Raw genomic sequence first — 13,250 nt, forward strand, 5'->3', positions numbered from 1 at the left:
GACCTCTTTTATGAAGGGATAATATTCCATGAATTTTTTCCAATACCTTGACCTTTGCGCCTGCTTCGAGGCATTTAAACAAATCCTTTGTAACAAGTATTAGTGTTGTTGGTAACAGTTATAAATTGTTCGCAAATAAAAAATACTTTCCTAATTATATATTTTATGACCTTTTTTTATGACCTTTGCGCCTGCGTCGAGGCATTTTGACAATCCTTTACACCACCATCGGTGTTTATTGTAGGTAACCAACTTAACTCTGGGGTTATGGTACGGTTAGCAATGGGTGGTTTGCTTAATGGGATTTAAATTATCGGTGACAAATTTATAAGTGAAAGTCACAGACATTTTTGGAGAAAGGATACAATTGGTCATTTAGGTGTGGGTATACACATTTGTTATGGTGATAGAAAATGGGATAATCACAGTGTTTTTTTTTTTTACTGTATTACGTCGGAGCGATTTCAATTACTTTCACAATTATAGTTAGTTTTAAATCGTTTTTGACATTCATATATTTTGTTCTTTCTAGACATTTTATTGTAGCTAATAACTATAGTTATAGTTAAGATTTAATTTATTATACCTACATAAGATGAAAGAACATGAAAAATGGAAATGGTTTAATTAAACAATATACTAGTTAAAGTGGATGATATTAATATATATTTTTAGTATCTGTCATTATGAATCAAAATTGTTTATCAAAACAGCTTCTAAACAGCTTTTAGACAGCTTGTGAACAATTTATTTCTTAATTAGTTTTACAATCACAGGATACATCTTCCCCCAACATAATCGGATATGTTCCTCTAAGATTTATATATAAATCTTGAGATATTTTGGCTTTGCGTTCTTTCTCACGTACATAGCTGTTCAGGCCCACTGTCCGGCGAATCTGGACTGGCCCCGCTATCCAGCTGCACCGCTCTACCGCTCTCCCGCTCTCCCGCTCTCTCGCGCTCCCGCTCTCCTGCGCTGTTCCTAGCTCCCTCTAAGAAGTCTCCGCTGCGCTTTGGAGCGCAGAGCGGAGCTTAGACTAGTTTAGTTCGATTTTGGAGTTCAATTGAATAAACCGCGGTCGTACCCCCGCCTACTTTTACAAAGTTAACTTTTTTTGTGCGAACCTTTATTTCCGATTAAAGGGGCAAATACGCGTTTCGAGTGGTTTCTCCCCTACAGCTTTCGCCGCACCAGCAGCAAACCGCACCATCAGCAAACCGCCGAAGCCCAGCGCATCAGCCCGCCGACGCCGCCAGTTTTGCCGCCGTCGCCTCCCACGCCATTCCACCAGCGCCACGACGGTACCCCGCTACCCCCCGGCGTACATTTGCTCCATTCGAGCCGATAAGATAAGTGAAGCTTTTCGTCTTATTAATTGCCGGTCTGCAGTCAGCCACTCGAAAATATAATTCGTTTGACTTTCTGTACGATTTGTCCAAAATCCTAGTCCGATTAAATCCGACAACGGCAATTAATAAATTACTTCGCCATTTTTTTCTTCGATTTTCCTTTTGCTACGTGCGGCCATATTGCCAATTTTTTCCGACTCCTTTTTTAATTGCATTTGGCCGCTCATCCATACATACATACACTTGTATAAAATCGAGAAAAAATATTCCAAGCTTTGAAAAAATATTGTGCAAATATAAGCCAAGCATACAGTGAGAATTATTTAATTTCTAGTGTTCTGCCAATTCAGGCCCCCAAAACTTTTCAAGATTTTTCTCACTGTATATCCGCAGCCGCTAAAATACTTGCACATATTTTTTCGTTTTTCCAAATACAGTCCACACACAATAAATCGAAAACTTCCATAACAACACATACCCCGCCGGCAATAATTATTTAATAAATTTAAAACCGGCGAAAATTACATATATACAAATATCTACATCCATACAAATATCTACATATATATAAATATCTACATATATACAAATATCTACATCCATACCCTTCAGTTCCAAAAAAAAAGTTTCACTTGTGAATCACCTTGGGAATCACCTGGGACATGTCCTCGTGCACAAGTGAAGAACAAGTGACGCTCCATATAGAAAATTGTATGGGATGTCCGCATTTTCACAAGTGAAAATTCAAATGAAAATTTTTCGAAGTCCTACGGGATTTCACTTGTTCCTTATACTCATTTTTCGTATGGCCTGTCACGTGCCGGTGACTCGTCCCAAGTGAATCACTTGGGAAAATCAGAATTTTTCCTTGAGTTTTCACTTGTGAAATCACTTGCAAGGGACACGTCCCAAGTGAAACACTTGGGAAAATCAGAATTTTTCCTTGAGTTTTCACTTGTGAAATCACTTGCAAGGGACACGTCCCAAGTGAATCACTTGTGAAAATCAGAATTTTTCCTTGAGTTTTCAATTAAAAAAATATAGAATTTAAAATACATACATATTTAATTTCATTTTAATTCATTTTAATTATATGGTATTATTTAGATTTTCAAAAACTGTACAATTATTGTTTCTGTTTTTTTGCTTCGTAAGCTTATTTTTAACGTTAGACATCGCCGTTCTTAAACCTTTGTCCGGGTCCTCTGAATCCTTGGCCAACGCTCCTGAAAAAATATATGTTTAAAAAATGAGTTTTATTTGTTTAATTGTATATTTACCTTTTATAGCTGTGTTGCAGAATTTTTATTGGCACAAAACATTTCGTCATCCACTTTCGGCTAACGGAACCCATTGAATACCTTTAAAATTTACGTACTTTAAACTAAGATCAATGCACAACATCTTAAACTTAATGTAGCACTTACCTGACTTTATTATATTAACTTAACGATTAAAGTAACTCTGCTGCGCACCATTAAAATGGATGCTTCCCTTTCAATCACTCAAACAGAATGCACCAAGTCTTCTCACCCCTTTACTAGATTTCTTTTGTTTTCTCTTCGCTGTTGGCGCGTGCCACTGCACCTATACCCTTTCTAAAGTGAAATATATCCGACTATATAGTTTTTACTTCTTAAGTAACAAATACAATATGCAATTTTTTAAAAATGTTAATACTAATACTACTTATGTTTTAAATATTGAAATCAATTTTAACGGACTAAATTTCTATAACTTAACTAAAAAATTATATTGTAATAAAAATGTATAATAAGTAAATATAACATTATAAGTAAATTCAATTTACTAAATTTTACTATAATCAAATAGTTTACTTTTATAAAACAATATTAGTTGTTTTTTTGATACACAATAATGCTCCTAAAATATTAGGGCATTCACATGTCGCTTCTCCACGAAAATTTTTCCGCCGAAATATTAGTCGCTAGCCGAACATAACGGAGAGACGCAAAAAAAAATAACGGACCGGACGATATTTGTCTCTGCGAGCGCGGAGTGCAGGCAGATTATAAGACAAGAAAGAGAGGGAAATATCCGAATATCTGCCTCTCTTTGTTGCACGATCGTTTTCGTTGACAGTCTTCTACGCTGCGCCGGCTGCTCTGCTAACGTCAACAGCGGCACAGCGTTTTAGGCACAAAAAAAGCTTTTTGACTTGAGCCATGTCACCGCGTCCCTACTGCAGAACTGAAGGGTACAAATATCTACATATGTATAAATATCTACATATGTATATACACATATCTACATACAGTCACATATTATTTTTAACTCCACCATCCCGTTCCGACTAATTAAAGTTTTCCGTCGGCCATCCGGTAAAAAATAATAAAATAAAAAATTACACCAACCGACGTGAAAATTTTTTGGTCATTGTGTTTTATTTACCATCAAACTTTTTAGTATTTTTTTTCGGTATTTGGTATTTACTCCGTAAAATTTATTTTACTTAAACGCGAAAAATACCAGCACTCCACTGCATGCATAGCAGCCTCCGTCCACCAATTTTTTTGGTATATTTTTAGTATTTTTCCCTGGGAATATTAAATCAAATTAAAGCAATTAAATAATCAACCGATCGCATCCTCCGGCCAACAACTTATTGGCATAATTTGGTATTTTTTCTTCATTCAGAAGTTTAAATAAAGGCGAAATAGTACAATAGTTGGTATTTTTCCCCCTCAATTTATCCAAACGCAAAAATACCAGCAAGAATATACCAAACTTGATACCAACCAAAATACATATACCAAAAGGGGTAAATATTATAGTATTACTTCTCAACGGGTGATATTCGAACTCCTTTCTCACCGTTCCTAATCCGTATCATCGGGTTTAATTCCGCAAAGTAACCAAGTCGGTACTTGCTTCCAATTTCTATTTCTCCGATCCACTACTTTTTTGTCGAAACCTCGTTCCACTGTTCCAAAAGTGGGCCAGGTTTCCTATTTATCCGACATAAACAGAGGCGAGCAGATTCTGACCCAAAACAAAAAAAAAGGGTCATTTTCTTAAATGTCCGTTGGAAGTGATAACAACAAGTTGTCTATTCCACCTGCCGTAGTCCCAGGCATATCCGTAGATCCGCCCACACCCGAACTAACCGCCAAGACCTCGTCGCCCCGAAAAAGGGCCACCCGTGCAAACGTCAAAATGGCACTAACACCTTCCCAAATCGCTCTCAACAAATTTACTGAGGTCTCAGATCGGCTGAGTGAGTTTGAATCCAGAGCAAACACTCCTTCGCCGATCCCTCCTACTCTGTCCATGCTGAACATCCGCGCGTTATGGGACCGCATCAAGGCAGAATACGATGAATGCACCGGGTGCATAGCAGCAGCCGGAGACAGTGCAGCTGATAGCTTGCCAGTTCTCAAGGCTAAATACGGCTACTGCTATTCCGTTTATGAGAGATGTGGGGCTCAGATCGCGGATATGATAGCTACCTAGAATTATATTTCCTCTGGATGTCGGCTGCCTCCGTGCGATACCGAGGTTTTCACCGGAGATTATCTGCGGTGGCCGACCTTTAGGGATCTGTTTACGGCCATTTATATAAATAATCCAAGGCTGACGCCAGTCGAAAAATTGTTTCACCTAAATGCCAAAACAAGCGGCGATGCACACACGATAGTGTCGAACTCCCCCCTTACTAACGACGGTTTTCGCTCAGCTTGGGCTAACCTAACTGAGCGTTTCGAAAACAAGCGGTTGTTAGTAAATAGCCAATTGAAAATACTTTTCAATGTGCAGTCCGTTAATCAGGAATCTGGGTCAGCTATCCGTGAACTTCAACGTACCATCCAGGGTTGCCTTACGGCTTTAGAAATGTCCGGAATTGAAACCGAAAATTGGGATTGCCTCCTAGTGTACATGTGCTCCTCCAAACTTCCTAAGCTCACGCTATCCTTGTGGGAACAGTCCCTGCACAATAAGGCAGAGATTCCGACGTGGCAGGAACTGAACGCCTTCCTTACGGAGCGTCACCGGACCTTAGAAGCCATAGACGACGTACGGCCGTCAGGCTCGAGTCAATCTCTGCCAAAAACATCCGCCCCCACTGCAGCGCCTCGAAGAATAAATTCTTACGAGACAAGGGTAGCACCCAAGCCAAAAGGATGTGACCTTTGTAAGAAGGAAAACCATCCTGTCCGCACATGTGCACGGTTCCTCCAGATGACGGTCGACGAGCGTTCGGCATACATAAAGAGGAAGCAGCTGTGTCTAAACTGCTTCGCACGAGGGCATCAGCTGCGTGATTGTGAGAGCACTCATAGCTGCTATACGTGCCGCGGCCGCCATCACACCTTACTACACAGAGGCAACTCCTCCCAATCGCCTTCGAATCCCGCCCCAAGACCCAGATCAAGACCAATTACACCAGTTGCCACCGCTTCCCGGTCCACGGACTCTACAGTCCAAAATTACTTCGCGACGGGGTATAGATCCGTCTTGCTGGGCACCGCCATAATTGACATATGTCACCTGGGGTCAAATTGTAAAGCTCGCGCCTTGATAGACTCAGGATCAGAGGCAACCTTTATTTCTGAGCGGCTTTTCAAACTGATTAAGATGCCTCACCAGGTAATCCGAGCCCAAGTATCAGGCTTAAACCAGACAGTATCCGCTGAATCCAAAAAGCTCTGTCAGTTTACCATCCGTTCTCCGACCAGGCCTGGCTTGCAAATAAACACGACGGCCTATGTTCTTCCTCAATTAGCTGGAAACCTTCCATCTTGTCCGATTCCGCAACAGTTTCTACGGGATCTTCCCGAACTGTTGTCACTAGCGGATCCAAAGTTCTACGAGAGCGCACAGATAGATATTCTGGTCGGGGCCGACATACTGCCATCCATTCTCCTAAGCGGCACCCGGCCGAATATTTGTGGCTCTCTCCTCGGGCAAGAAACCATTTTCGGGTGGATCCTAACAGGACCCGTTCCTGCTCCAAGGGAAAATCAGATTTCCGTTTTTTCCACACGAATCTCCCACACAGTTGACACGTCCCTGGATAGGCTTCTCACCAAATTTTGGGAGGTTGAGGATCTGCCAGTAAAAGTGACAAAATCTTCCGATTTGGCATGTGAGGAAAATTTTCTCCGAACGACTACGAGAGACGATAACGGCAGGTATGTCGTAAGTCTTCCGTTTCGTGATCCTCAAAACGTAAAATCCGCCCTCGGTCACTCCAGATCCTCCGCGTTGTCGCAGTTCCTAAGAACCGAGCAACGCCTAAAGAGGGACTGTCAGCTGAAAGCCAAATACGACTCCGTGATTCAAGAGTATCTCGACCTCAATCACATGAAAGAAGTCCGTCCTACCCATAATTCTGCCAGTTATTACCTTCCGCATCATGCCGTGCTCAAGCCGGAAAGTACAACCACTAAGTTACGTGTGGTTTTCAATGCCTCCAGCCCTTCAGAGAATGGGGTCAGTTTAAATGATATCCTTCATGCTGGCCCAGTCTTACAGTCCGATCTAACTATCCAGATCCTGAAGTGGCGATATTTCCGATACGTCTACAGTGCCGATATCGAGAAAATGTAGCGGCAGATATGGGTAGATCCGAAGCATTCCCCGTTCCAGCGCATCTTATTCCGCAACAGCGAGGGGCACATTCGAGATTTCGAATTACAGACGGTAACTTTTGGAGTCAATTGCGCGCCATTCCTGGCCATTCGAGTCCTGCAACAGTTGGCAACTGACGTGCAGCTCAGCCATCCAAGAGCGAGCAACGTCATTCGAAATCATATGTATGTAGACGATGTCCTTTCGGGAGCTGACTCCGCCGAGGACGCTAAGTCCATTGTTCGCGAGCTACAAAGTGCTCTAGATTCCGCGGGGTTTCCATTGAGAAAATGGACCTCCAACAACAAAGAAATATTAGCTCATATCCAAAGCGATCATCTTCTGACAACCGACTTCCTCGACATCGACACTGAGAGCACAGCCAAAACTCTCGGCGTACGATGGAAGGCGACGTCCGATGAGTTCTTTTTCGTCCCACCAGATTTAGCAGCGGAAATCTCCCACACGAAACGCCAAGTCCTTTCCCAAATTGCCAAGCTGTTTGATCCAGCAGGCTGGCTCGCTCCATTTGTTGTGTGTGCCAAAATCTTTATGCAAGAGATTTGGCTTCAGGATCTAGGCTGGGACGATAAACTTCCAATTAAGCTGTGCCAAAGGTGGAACAGCTTTCTCCAGAGCTATTCGGTCCTAGACCAGGTCAGAATACCCAGATGGGTTTCCTTCCGTCCAGAGTTCCGCGTAGAGCATCACGGATTCTGTGACGCCTCGCAAAAGGCATACGGTGCTGCGATCTATGTGCGCGTAGAAGTGGGCCATAAAACGATGGTGCACTTGCTCACGGCCAAGACGCGTGTGGCGCCAGTCAAAACGGTGTCCCTTCCCAGGCTGGAGTTATGTGGGGCTCTCCTTTTGTCCGAGATGGCCGAAGCCATTCTTCCAAATATGCCGAGGCTGACCTCAAAATTCCATTGTTGGACCGATTCCACGATTGTGCTAGCATGGTTAGCAAAACCAGCGTGTCATTGGACTACGTTCGTTGCCAACAGGGTGACGAAGATCACCGAGTCCACTGAGGCGGCCAATTGGTCGCACGTTCAATCCGAACATAATCCAGCTGATTTGGCTAGTCGAGGAGTTCCCCTCCAAGAGCTGGTGGATAACCCGCTTTGGTGGCATGGACCCACTTGGCTGCAACGTCCACGCGATCATTGGCCCGGCCAGGGAACCGACCTGCCGGTGACTGAGATCGAAAAGCGTGCCGTTAAAGTCCATGTGGCGTCTATGCCGTCAGAAGATTTCCTAGATCGCTTTTCCAAGTTAGATAGAGCTTTGCGGGTCCTCGCGTATGTCCATCGATTTGTCCAACGATGTCGAAGACAATCACCGCCTTCCGGGGTCCGTCTAGAGGCCCAGGACCTTGCCGCCGCGGAAGAGCTCATGACAATTTGCACTCAGCGCAGGTATTTTCCTGAAGAATACCGCTGCTTGAGTCAGAAGCGTCCTGTGCCCGCGGCGAGTTCGATTCTCTCCCTGAACCCCTTTCTAGATAAGAAAGGGGTAATCAGGGCATGCGGCCGCGTAACGGCCTCCGACAGTTTGCGGTATGATGAACGACATCCGATAATCCTGCCGTACGAATGTGCACTCTCGCGGCTTCTGGTCAAATTCACGCATCTCATTACGTTACATGGTGGCAACCAGTTAGTGGTGCGTCTCACTCGGTCCAGATACTGGGTTCCGAGAATAAAGAACTTGGTGAAGGCAATGGTTAACTCCTGCAAGGTCTGCGTTATCCACAAAAAGAGATTGCAAGTCCAGATGATGGGAAGTTTCCCGAAAGAGCGAGTGTCCTTCTCCCGTCCGTTCACGTACACAGGGATGGACTACGCCGGCCCGTTTGATATAAAAAATTATACCGGAAGAGCTTGTCTCATTACGAAAGGGTATGTGTTGGTTTTCGTTTGTTTTTCTACAAAGGCCATCCATCTAGAGCCTACATCCGACTTAACGACTGAAAAGTTTCTTGCCGCTTTCGCTCGTTTCGTCTCTAGAAGAGGGTGTCCTCGCCAAGTCCAGTCCGACAATGGAAAGACCTTCGTCGGCGCCTCCACCGTGCTTTCCCGAGACTTCCTGCAAGCCGTTAAGGAGTCTGTGACCGATGCGTATAGTCATCAGCAGCTCACCTGGCAATTCATTCCTCCTGGGGCACCCCATATGGGAGGCCTATGGGAAGCTGGTGTCAAGAGCTTCAAGACCTTGTTTTACAAGTCCACCGCTACACGGAAGTACACCTTTGAAGAGCTGTCCACCCTCCTAGCGAGAATCGAAGCTTTTCTGAATTCCAGACCGCTATCTCCCATGTCCGAGGATCCAACTGATCTCTTAGCGTTGACACCAGGGCACTTTCTTGTTGGCGAATCCAAGTCCATTCTGAACCGGTGGCAGCACTTAAAGTCTCTCCATCAACAATTCCGCACTCGATGGAAGGATGAGTACCTTAAGGAGCTCCACAAGCGCAACAAGTGGCAAGTCCCCACAGAAAATCTGCGTGTCGGCGATCTGGTCGTCATTAAGTATGACAATTTGCCCTCAAATGAGTGGCGACTCGGAAGAATAGACTCCGTTTTTCCGGGAGCCGATGGCAATGTCCGGGTAGTCGACATTCGTACGACACGCGGCATTGTCAAACGTCCAGTGACCAAGGTGGTTCTTCTTCCAAGAGAGCCGCCCAAAACTACCTCGTAACGAGCCGCGTTTCTTACACACCTTAGTCCGTAGCCATTATCCACGTCATTGTTAATCAGCCCTGTTTGTTTTTTCCTTATCCACACTCTAAACAGGAAAATGGCTCCCCGTCCACGTAGCGCTCAGGCTTTGGATAGCAGACGTACTAGAGGTACTCAGTCCTACCGATGCCGAGTCTGCCGCGGAATCCATCCTCTTCGGAAGTGTCAGAGGTTCCTAAAGCTGAGCGCAGAGAAGCGGCTGCGTGCAGTTCTTATTAACAAGTACTGCGCGAACTGTCTCGCACACGAGCACTCCACTGGGAGCTGTCGTAGCGGTGACCGGTGCAGAACGTGCAACCGGAATCATCACACGCTGGTCCACATGCACGAACTTGTTTCCCGGAAAAAGTCCGGTTCCAAGCAACAGCCCGCTTCTCCGCAGCGTTCGCGCCGGCAAGATCCGCCAACTCGCCGAACGCCTGCCCCTCCACCGCGCTCAGCATCCTCGACACCAGCTCCGTCGCTCGCCGCACTGCTCCAGCGTCATAGCGTCAATGTCCTCCCGACTGCTGTGGTGATCGTCGAGACCGGAGAGAAGACGTTCGACACCGCCGCACTCATCGATCCGTGCACCCCGACAAGCTCCATCGACGCATCCCTGGCCGCCGCGTTTCGTTTGCCGACAACAAACGTGGGCGATGAGAGCATATGCACGGCGACGATTCGTTCAAAGGTCGACGAGGCCGTCAAGCTGGAGGTGGTCCTCAAGATCGAGCCGAACGTGCGCATCCGCACTCCCATCCGTGCGCTCAGTGAGAGCGTCGTCCAAAAATTTAAAGAACTACCGCTCGCGGATGAGGTTCTCCACCGGCCAGCCACTGTGTCATTGATCCTGGGCGCGGACGTATACCCGAAGGTGATACAGCCGGGCTTCCACGTGGTCGACGAGGGACTGCCAGTAGCCCAGAAGACGGTGTTCGGGTGGATCGTCTCCGGCGCCTGTACGCAGGCTTGAGGCGTAGGCGAATGGCCGAAGTTCCGTCTCCTTTGTTTGTTGCAACGCTAGCGATTGCAAGGGGGGCGGAATGTTCAGGCCCACTGTCCGGCGAATCTGGACTGGCCCCGCTATCCAGCTGCACCGCTCTACCGCTCTCCCGCTCTCCCGCTCTCTCGCGCTCCCGCTCTCCTGCGCTGTTCCTAGCTCCCTCTAAGAAGTCTCCGCTGCGCTTTGGAGCGCAGAGCGGAGCTTAGACTAGTTTAGTTCGATTTTGGAATTCAATTGAATAAACCGCGGTCGTACCCCCGCCTACTTTTACAAAGTTAACTTTTTTTGTGCGAACCTTTATTTCCGATTAAAGGGGCAAATACGCGTTTCGAGTGGTTTCTCCCCTACAGCTTTCGCCGCACCAGCAGCAAACCGCACCATCAGCAAACCGCCGAAGCCCAGCGCATCAGCCCGCCGACGCCGCCAGTTTTGCCGCCGTCGCCTCCCACGCCATTCCACCAGCGCCACGACGGTACCCCGCTACCCCCCGGCGTACATAGCAAACACATTGAAAATCAGAGTGTAAGTTTTTACTTCACATCGAAAGTCGTCTAGTGATCAGGAATTTTTGATCATTCTTAACAAAAGACTGTAAAAGCTCGTAGACGTTAATAACAACTAGTAACCAGCTAATAATAATAAGTAAACATCAAGTAAACAGATAATAAACATATAGAAACCAGATACTAAACAGCTAGTAAACAACTTGTATACATCTACTAAACAACTTGTATACATCTCGTAAACAACTTGTATACATCTACTAAGCATATAGAAACCAGATACTAAACATCTTGTATACATCTGCTAAACATATAGTAACCAGCTAATAAAAACTAGTAAGCAACTAATAGACATCTACCAAGCAGATAGTAACCATCTAATAATAGCTCATAACAGTTAATTAAAGCTAGTAATCAAAGTCCAAGCAGCTCATCATGAATCACGAAAACCCGATGAGTATTGTAATTAAAGAGTTTATTAAACTTATTCAGGATCTTAGACAATGATGCCTTACTCATACAAATAGTATACAAATAAAATAGAACTAGAAAACTAGAACTAGAAAAATAGTTGACAACAAAAACCGATATTACCAGGTCCCAACACCTCTATCATAAATTTGAATCAGAAATTAAATTGAAAGACGCTCCTATTCTAGCTAATGATGCTTTCGAAATATGTTATAATATTATTATGAGTTAGAACAAATGAATGCTTTAAAAATAATCCAACACCTGAGAAAGATTACAATGTGAGAACTATTTTACATCTATCTATGGGAACCAAGCGAAAATCTGCGTTTGGAACGAAGATTAATAACCGACATGTTTCTTACAGAGGGATGGAGTAAGAAAATTAATTATATACAAATATATATATATAAAATATAATTAATTATGAATTTAATGAAATATGTTTACAATAATAAAATATATAAAAAATATTGAATGATCCTAAAAATTTTGTTTCTGACTGTAATTAAAACTACAGGTACAAATGAAGGGGAAGTATTTTATTCAATGTCCTTGGGTCTTGGGCATGTGACTTTGATGCCGGTAAGGTAATGATAGTTCACACTGCAAGTGTGATTGGCTAACACATCTTAGAAACTTTAAATTGTATACTTTGATAATTCTTAATAAGAGACTATAGCAACTATAATACTTGTTAACATTTAGTAACCATCTAAAACCAAGTACTTTACAGATACTGTACAGATAGTAACCATCCAAAACCAAGTACTGTTCAGGTACTATGCAAAAGTAACCATCCAAAAACAAGACTAAAGAGAAAGTTACCATCAAAATACTGCTAGGTAACAACTAAATACAACGTGTTCAACGTGTCAAGTCCATGTCAATATGAGTACTACCCTAAAAAATTATATATCTCTGGATAATCTTCAAAGTCAAAATCTATTAAATTTCGGATGGAGCAGTGGAGATGAAGTTTCTACGGGACCCACCTTTAACTTTTCTGTACCATTAAAAAATTTGTTGGGATTTGCTGAGGATTATAAAAAAGTTTTGTTAAATTGTAAACACGACCTAGTGTTGATGCTAACTAAGAATCTCGGTGAATCTTGAACAAACCAGAAATGAACAAACTTTTAAACTGGAAATTACGAATAAGACCTGGAAAATTCCCCATGTAACTCTAAGCGATTTTACAAAAATTAAGATGTACGATATTATTAAAAGTAGTCTAAACCTACCAATCGCATTCCAGAGTTGGGACTTACATGTTAACCCCAAATTGGGGTATGGGAGTCAACAGAGCTGGAATGTGAAATTGTCGGCTAGCCGCGAAAAACCAAGATTTTCCATGCTTGGATTTACACTAAATGGAGAACTTATCACAAATAACTTATCAAACTTGAAAGTTCACTTGAATTCTGAGTCATATCCATATGATAATCTGAATGTTGATTTTAGTAAGAATCAGTATGCTCAGCTGTATGAAATGTATACAAGATCTTAATCTAGTTACTATAATCGTGAAACACAACCATTTTTGACCCCAAATGAATTTAAATTGAAGAACCCTATTATTGTGGTTGATCTTTCATAT

This window comes from Drosophila subpulchrella, unplaced genomic scaffold (assembly GCF_014743375.2).
Source record: "Drosophila subpulchrella strain 33 F10 #4 breed RU33 unplaced genomic scaffold, RU_Dsub_v1.1 Primary Assembly Seq16, whole genome shotgun sequence".
NCBI classification, from domain to species: Eukaryota; Metazoa; Arthropoda; class Insecta; order Diptera; family Drosophilidae; genus Drosophila; species Drosophila subpulchrella.